The sequence below is a fragment of the Mus pahari genome, chromosome X (assembly GCF_900095145.1).
Source record: "Mus pahari chromosome X, PAHARI_EIJ_v1.1, whole genome shotgun sequence".
NCBI classification, from domain to species: domain Eukaryota; kingdom Metazoa; phylum Chordata; class Mammalia; order Rodentia; family Muridae; genus Mus; species Mus pahari.
The window spans coordinates 52,235,902-52,245,014 of NC_034613.1; positions in this window are offsets into that span (position 1 = coordinate 52,235,902).

Here is a 9,113-nt window from a genome sequence, read left to right on the forward strand (position 1 = left end):
CCCCCCCCCATTTGCTTGCTCTCTTGCTCACTCAGGCTACCCCCCCCACCCCCAATTTGCTTGCTCTCTTGCTTGCTTCTCAGGGCACTGAGCTTGCTGCCAGGCCAGCTGGAAACAGCCCTCATTCTGCTCTGCTGCTTTTTGCTCTGCTCTTGGTTTGCTGCCTGAAAAGTAGTTCTGGCTCTATCCCTTGCATCCTGCCAGGGACTCTGTGTGGGGCTCTTGTGCTCTGCTAGTCAAGGCTGCTACTGAGTCAAGCCTGCCTGCTAGGCTCCAAGCGGGGAGGGGGGTGGGGAGAACAGGGGAGGGAAGCAGCTTTGGCCCCGCCCCGCCCTATCTGCCTCTGTTACTGTCATCACTTCCTCATTTGACCACTCTGAGCACTACTGTAGTTGCTTTTGGGCGTCCTGTTGGGCCAGCCTCAGCTGTGAGGAAAACAACTTTCACCATGCACCCTTGTGCTGCCTGTGCTCTGTTTGGGACTCTGCTGAGAAGTTGTTTTTCTGTGTGCGTGCGCTAGGCCCGTGCTTGTTCACATGTGCACACGCCCGTGTGCGAGATTTCTCTCTCTGCCCAGGGTTCGGAAAGTGAGTGGACAGCCCCACTACCCACCACCAGAGGATATGGGATGCTACTTCAGGCGCTACCTTTTCCCACCCATGGTGGACTCCAACATCAGAAACCCTGGGCTGCTTCCTGCTGCTAGGAGGAAGTACCGTCCTGCTCATCAAAGTAAACAAACCAGGCAGCTGCCTGCTGCTGTTGTTACCACAGCTGTCTCAAAATGAAGCCAGCGTCAGCCAGTCCAGTCCCTCTTACTTGCCATCTGGCCTATTGTGGCTCCTAGCGATCTGTGCTCTTCAGGCTGAGCACATGTTCCACCCCCACCCCCACCTGAGTGCACGCCTGGTGCCTCAACTACACATGGTCTAATTCAGTCAGCAGAAAGAAATATATCTACTTGGTTACTAAACTAGTGACCCATAGTGTAGGCTTTCCCCTCCCTCCTCTCTCATTTGCTCACTCCCACTGAGGCTCCCGCTGAAGCTGGTTCCACCAGTTTGTTGACTGAAAAAGAGTTCTAGCCCCACCCTGTGACAGGGACTCTGTTAACAGTCTTCCCCTCTCTCGAATTGCTCATCTCTGCTCCCAGTTTGCTGTATGAAAAGCAAAGTAGGTCTGGCCCTGCCGGTTGGGTCCTGCCAAGAACTCTGTGAGACCTGCTTTCCCATGTGCCTGTGACCATGTGCCACCCGTACACTTGTTGCTCTCTCTAGCGGGTCTTCTAAGCTCTGCCCACCACCACCCTGGCTTGGCTGCCCACCACAACCATGAAAAAAGCAGCTTTCACCCTGTCTGAGAAGCTGTCTTCTTGCATGCGTGGTGCCCGCCACAAGAATAGTGTGCAAGTTGCTGGGATATGGAACACAATACTTTGGGCTCTTCACCCCCCCCCATGCCCACTGCGGGGGGGCTCCAACATGCAGAAGCACTGGGCCACTGCTTCTGGCTGCTGGGAGGAAGTCCTGCCCTTCTTGGTTGAAGTAAACACACTGTTGCCTCTGTCACTGCTGCTGTTCAGCAGCACTGCACTCCCTGCCCCACCCCTCACCCCACCCTACCTCCTGCCATTATCAAGGAACCTAGTGATCTGTACTCTTCAGGCTGAAAGCTGTGCACCCATTCTACCTCAAGCCCTGTCTAAGCTCGCACCTGGTGCATCAACTGCAGGCACTTTCGACCCCGCCTGTCCCTCTCTCTCTCTCTGCAGACTAACCATTCCCAAGGCTTGCCTGCTTGCTCAGTTCATGCCACAGGTATAAATCCACTGGCTTGGACATACTTTCTGTCCTCATGATCTCACAGCACAGCTGTCAGCTCTCTGATTTTTTTCCATTCTGGTCCACAACAACTCTAAGCCAAGTGTTTCTCTACTAATACAAAATGTGTTTTTCTCTACTTACACAACCTGTCAAAGTTACTTAAGATTTTCGTTCCTATCCTGTCTTGGTAAATAATGATTTTTACTCCTGCCCTTAAATTATTGTGTGTTCTATTCAGATATAACCAATCGTTATATCCCCTGTCAGAAGTCTGTTAATTATAAATATATTTAAGTTTATGACAGAATCTCTCAAAGTCTTCAGCAGTTTATCCCACAAGGTTTCAGAATATTTGGATACATCTCCAAGAAGCTGCCTGGATTGTGCTATGATAACCTCTAAGAAATATGGTGGACAAAACTGGATATCCGGAGAGTCAAATAACTTATATTGTCTAAATCAAGGCAAGTCATTTTTCATATCACATGTATCCATTCCACAGGAAAAAAGGCCCTCAGCCAGACTAACTCTGCCCAAGTTTCCATGGAGACCACAGAGACCACAGGGAACTGCTAGCTAGTGGACTGTAGATAAATTTTGTCATTTTTTAATTGATATATGACTGTTAGATTATGGTTTATTTTTCCCCAGATTTCTGACTGCATGGACTGCTAGGAAACAGACCTAGCTCCTTACCATAAGGTACATTTATTCATTGATAAATTTATTAACTAGCTAAGACTGACAGACTACTCATAGACTAAGTTTTCACAGATGTAACATTACTTACCTAAACTCAGTTTCCACAGACTAGTTCAGATGTAAGCTTTCACAGATGTAATCTGTTACTTCCTTACCTAAACTCAGTTTCCATCCACTAAATCTTCATATTTCCTCTTCTTGCTATGCCACTGTGTTAACATTATTTGAGTTCTTATACATTTCCCTAACCCTATATGATCCAACTGTACAAGCACAAATTCTTCCTTCTGCTCCACGAAAGGCTCGTCTTAAAGGCTGTTCACGTGGTTAACTCAAGCTGCTACCTCTCTTGTAAACTTATAAGCTTCAGAAAACCCACTCAGATCTACCTCTCATGGACCACATAGACTCCATCCAGATAAGTACATCTGCTAATCAATGACCTATAATTCACACTTACTACCAATTCCAGAGGGTGGCATTTTTCTGGATTTCAAATGTACATCTAAAGAAAACAGATTTCTTTCTCCCAAACGTACTTAATCTTATTCTCTACCTATAATAAATATATATGTGAGTTTCAGCATCTTGTCAAGCCCAGGCACTTACTACATCCAGGGTAGCCCCAGAGAAGCAACCTTCAGATGCCCCAATCTCATCTCACAGACACAGATGCTTCTACTAGACTTCTTCCTTCTGATCTATCCACAGACATTTCCATAGACCCTGGACAGCAAGGAAACAGACAGTTCTGCTAAGACTGGACCAACATCCCCATACCTACTTTTCTAGGTTTCCTAGAGACACATTGCAGGAAGTAAAGATCACAACAACCCTATTCTGGTCTCTTAATTTTTTCTTTTTTAATTAAACCAAAACAGGGAAATGTTAGAATTTTAATGTAAGTTTAAGCTCCGCCCCACAGTTACCTGGTAACAGCCAGGTATGCCTGATTCACTATAAAATGGTCTGCTTGCCCCCTCCTCTCTCTCTTGCTCTTGCTCATCTTGCCTTCCTGCTCCTGGTCTGTCCCCATTCCCTTCTCTCCTTTCTCCATGTTCTCATAGCCAGCCTCTACTCCTCTACTTCTCTAATCCTTCTCTCTCTCTCTCTCTCTCTCTCTCTCTCTCTCTCTCTCTCTCCATGTCTCTGCCTCTACTACCCTCTCAACTCCCCTCTCCATGCCATGAATAAACTCTATTCTCATCATGAGCCCGCAGAGGCACCCCTTTCCCCCATACCGACTACACCTCCACCAAACATATCCCCTCTCCTTTTATCTTTTTATATACATATCACCATTGATTGTTGCTTCCTGTTATTTTTGTTGTTATAGGTGGAATTATGTTTGTGTGTCTACCTTCTTTTGTGTTTGTTGAAAGAAGATTACTTTCTTGCTTTTCCGTGTGTTGGGGTTTTCCATCTATTATCCTTTGTAGGGCTCAATTTGTGGAAAGATACTGTTTAAATTTGGTTTTGTCATGAAATATCTTAGTTTCTGCATCTATGGTAATTGAACATTTTGCTGGGTGTGGTAGCCTGGGCTGGCATTTGTGTTCTTTTAGGGTCTATATGACATCTGTCTAGAATCATCTGGCTTTTAGAGTCACTGGTGAAAAATCTGGTGTAATTCTGATAGGTCTGCCTTTATATGTTACTTGATCTTTTTCCCTTACTGCTTTTAATATTCTTTTGTTTTGTTTTGTTTTGTTTTGTGCATTTGGTGTTTTGACTGTAATGTGATGGGAGGCATTTATTTTCTTGTCCAATCTATTTGGAGTTCTGTAGGCTTCTTGTATGTTCATGGGCATCTCTTTCTTTAGGTTAGGGACGTTTTCTTCTATAATTTTGTTGAAGATATTTACTGACCCTTAAGTTGAAAATCTTCATTCTCATCTATACCTATTATCCTCAGGTTTGGTCTTTTCATTGTGTCCTGGATTTCTTCGGTGTTTTTGGTTAGGAGCTTATTGCATTGTAGCTGTCCAGCAGTCACAGAAAACTGGGTACTCCTGAAAGTGAGGCTGGGAATGAAAAAGGACAGGCAGGTGAGAGAAGAATGAAGTCAAGACAAAGATTTCTAATCAAGTCTAAAAGTTTAATTTTCAACTCTGCATTTATATATGCAAAACCAAAAGACCCATCTTTTGTTTCAGCTGCATTCTGTTGCAAAGCAAATTCAGCAGGTGGTCAACTCCTCTAGGCTCTGGTAGGGAAATGCAAATGCTGTGAGGCAAGGTGCTAACTCCAGCCAGGTAGTAAAGCCATTGGAGGTTTGTTTAGCCTATTCAAGGCTGGGGGAAGGGCACATTGCACTTTGTATTTTCTTTACCAGTTCTGTCAAGGTTTTCTGGAGTGTCTTCTACTCCTGAGATTCTCTCTTCTATCTCTTTTATTCTATTGGTGATGCTTACATATATGACTCCTGATCTCTTTCCTAGGTTTTCCATCACCAGGGTTATCTCCTTTTGTGATTTTTTTTTTTTTTTTTTTTTTTTTTTTTTTTTTTTGGTTTTTCGAGACAGGGTTTCTCTGTATAGCTCTAGCTGTCCTGGAACTCACTTGGTAGACCAGGCTGGCCTCGAACTCAGAAATCTGCCTGCCTCTGCCTCCCGAGTGCTGGGATTAAAGGCCTGCGCCACCAGGTCCAGCTTTGTGATTTCTTTATTGTTTCTATTTCCGTTTTTAGATGCTGGATGGTTTTGTTCAATCCCTTTACCTGTTTGGTTGTTTTCCTGTTTATCTTTAAGGGATTTTTGTGTTTTGCCTTTAATATTGTCTTCCTGTTTTATCTGTGTTCTCTCTCTCTCTCTCTCTCTCTCTCTCTCTCTCTTTTACAGGAGTTATTTATGTTCTTCTTAAAGTCTTCTATCATCATCATGAGATGTGATTTTAAATCATAGTCTTGCTTTTCTGATGTGTTGGGGTATCCAGGACTCTCTGTGGTGGGATAACTAGGTTCTGATGATGCCAAATAGCCTTGGTTTTTGTTGCTTATGTTCTTGTACTTGCCTTTTTCCATCTGGTTATCTCTAGTGTTAGCTGGTCTTCAATCTCTGTAACTTGACCCTTCTGTAAGCCTGTGAGCCTGTGGTTTTAGGTGTGTTAGCACTCCTGTGAGACCAGCTCTCCCCTAGCAGGATTTGGGTACAAAGAGCTGTGGCACAGGGTTATCTTGAGGGAGCAGATGGAAACTGGAATTATCCTGTCCCCAGCTTCTCTGTGGTTCCTGTGTCCTGTGGGTTCTGTGAGGACCCAGAACTGGATGTCTCACCTGTGATCTTAGGTATGTCAGGAGTGCTGGGAACTACCTTTTTCCCAGTGGGATTTGGTTATGGAAACCTGTGTCACAGGGTGAGCTCCAGGATGTGGATGGAAACTAGAAACATTTATTGTGTTTTATGATAAATAAATCTTTAAAAGCATAAATTTGAACATCATGACACCTATTAAAATTTATCAACTTATTCTTTAATATCATCAGTGTGTCAAATTTGTTGTTTGTTTGCTTGAGTTAGGATCTGACACATATGAGTACTTTGATTCACATAACCTGATAATTCATAATTGGTATTCTCACAGTTTTATATCCATACAAGTTATTCACTATGTAAACCAGGTTAGTTGTTCTGTGAATTTTCTGTATTCAGTACTTGGCTTATGTCTATCATACCTTTGTCCAGTTTTTCTTGGGTGGGTAATTGTTGGGGTCTCCCAGCTCCTTGTTGCCGCCAAGCCTACCTTGCTGTTACACTAATCACTCTCCTTCAAAGTGCCAGCCCCCTACAGGTGCTGAAACCCACTAGAGAGTTGCTGTGTCTTCACCGCCTACCAAGAGGACCCCCTGGATCTCCCAGAATGCAGCATCCTTGGATCGCCTATGCCAACAGACATTCCTCCCTGCCTCGATCCTTGGACCCACCTACGATCAGACGGCTGCTGGCAACTTCTAAGATTGAGGAGGAGGCTGGGGATCTTTCCATGTTATTTAAACGGAGTTTGGTTATTAAACTTCGGAGCCTTGATCAGAGATTTGTCTAGGCTTACATTTTCCTCTTGCACATTCCATTTTAGCCAGCCCTCCTCTCAGGATGAACCCAGACCAGATTAAAGTGAGTTTTGTCAGAGGGCGCCAGCTGTGGCTGGATTCTGGGAGATCTGGGTTGGGGGGGGGTCCTCTTGGTAGGCGGTGGAGACACAGCAACTCTCTAGTGGGTTTCAGTGCCTGTAGGGGGCTGGCGCTTTGAAGGAGAGTGATTAGTGTAACAGCAAGGTAGGCTTGGTGGCAAAAAGGAGCTGGGAGACCCCAACAGGTAATATTATTCCTGTCAGTTTTTAAAAAGTCTTTATTAATGAACTGTAGTACATAGTGCTATTTGTCATTAGCTTTTTAAACTTCTTTATGGTATTTTAAGCAGTGGTGAAATGTTTAGTAGATTTCCATTTTTTTTCCTGTTTTCCTTTCACTGTATTGCTAAATTTAGTCACTTAGTTTTTCCTAGTGTTGCTATGCTTTGATAGTGAATACTGTAGTATCATATAGCTATGAATGTTTCATTTTCATCCTCAATAAACACACGAATACTTTATTTGTCTCCATTTCTGTTAGCATTTTAAGTGATTTCATTTTCCTATGAATAAGTTCTTAGCATTGATTCAATCTTGATATGCCAGATAAATACACAAACAAATAAATATTATGTCTATTTTACAAGTTTTCTTTTTTGTTACCTATCTTGTGTTTTCCTATTTTAAATATTTTTTAGTAATAACAAAATTCTGAGAATTTATATTCATCAATATCCAGAATGTGAATAACAATAAGATTACAGAAAATTTATGGGTTAAACTCACTTTATTTTTTTATTTTCATTTTTTGTTATGGCTTCAGATACTTCTTTTTTTTTTTCTTTTCTTATTGGATATTTACATTATTTATATTTTATTATATTATTTATATTTATATTTCCATGTTCTCCTTCCCCCTGAAACCTCCGTCTCAACCCCACTCCCCCTGCTCCGTACCTACCCACTCACTCCCACCTCACTGCACTGCTATTTACCTACACTGGGGCATCAAGGCTTCACAGGGCCAAGGGCCTCTCTTCCCATTGATGCCAGACAAGGCCATTCTCTGCTCCATATGTGTCTAGAGTCATGGGTTCATTCATGTGTAAACTTTGGATGGTGGTTTAGTCCGTGGGAGCTCTGGGAGGTCTGGATGGTTGATATTGTTGTTCTTCCTATGGGGCTGCTAACTTGAGTTAGGATGTCCGTTCTGAATCACAGAGGGACTTATGGGATCCTACCCTTCACTTTTAAACTCCTGGTTACTGGTATATCCTGGGGGAAGGGGAGTGATGATCTACAGTTTTGTAGATTGGTTCAGTGAGAATCTTTTTGGTGATGGGGCTGGGTGATGACTCAGTGGTTAAGAACATTTGCAGCACATGATAAAATTGGAACTCCAATTAACTGAATAGGTCAATTCATTAGTTAGTAAGCAAAGGACTATACACTGAACACACACACACACACACACACAGAGAGAGAGAGAGAGAGAGAGAGAGAGAGAGAGAGAGAGAGAGAGAGAGAGAGAGAGAGAGAGAAAAGCAAGCTATTATTTTAGCCAATGAGTGTTTTGGCTTCTTTGGGACAAATCAGGTAAATGTAGATTAGATCTACAGGTTTTTATCTGGGTCCTCTATTCTATTTTCCTCTATTCTATATAACTGTTTTTGTGGTAGTATCATGTTTCTGTTCCCAGGACTCTGTACTAGAAAACAAAATCAGATATGATGTTAACACAGACATTATTTTCCCCTTTAGGATTGCTTTGGCTAACCAAAGTAGTTTGTTAAACTCTCCTTGGTTTTATTGTTCTTGCTACCCTGTTAACATTTAATGTGATTTTGTAAATGTCTGAGTCTATCCTAACATTTTTCAAGTTTTTAAAAATTATTTGTTTTTTGTTTTTGAGATTGCAATGATATCATTTTCCCTTTCCTTTCTTCCCTTCGAACCCTCCCACAGACCCCTTTCTTTGAAATTCATGGCCTCCGTTCACTTTAATGATTGTGTCAAACACACACACACACACACACACACACACACACACACACACACACACAGAAATACACATGTACATTTAGCATAAATCCAATTTGATTTAAATGGATAATCTGTTGTATGTCTGTGTTCTGTTGTTTTTTGTAAGTATTTTATTGAGGACTTTTAAATCTATAATTATCAGGGATATTAGTCTAAAATTTAATTTATTTGTTATATTTTTTCATAGTTTGGGCAGTGAGTGTCATACTGGCTTCATAGGAGTATGGGAGTACTCTTTCTGTATTTGTTTTTTTCAGGATTGTTTAAGAAGTATTGGCTGTAGACCTTCAAAAATTTGGAAGAATTCTTTTGTGAATCCACTTGGCCTTTAACACTTCCTTTGTTTTATCTGTAATGCTTTCTATTTTTTTCCAATTTTGTCATTTATTATGGGTCTGTTTTAAGTTGCTGACTTCTAGATTTAATTTTGGTGGTTTTGCTGAACCTAGAAGTTTATCCATTCCTTTTATATTTTCC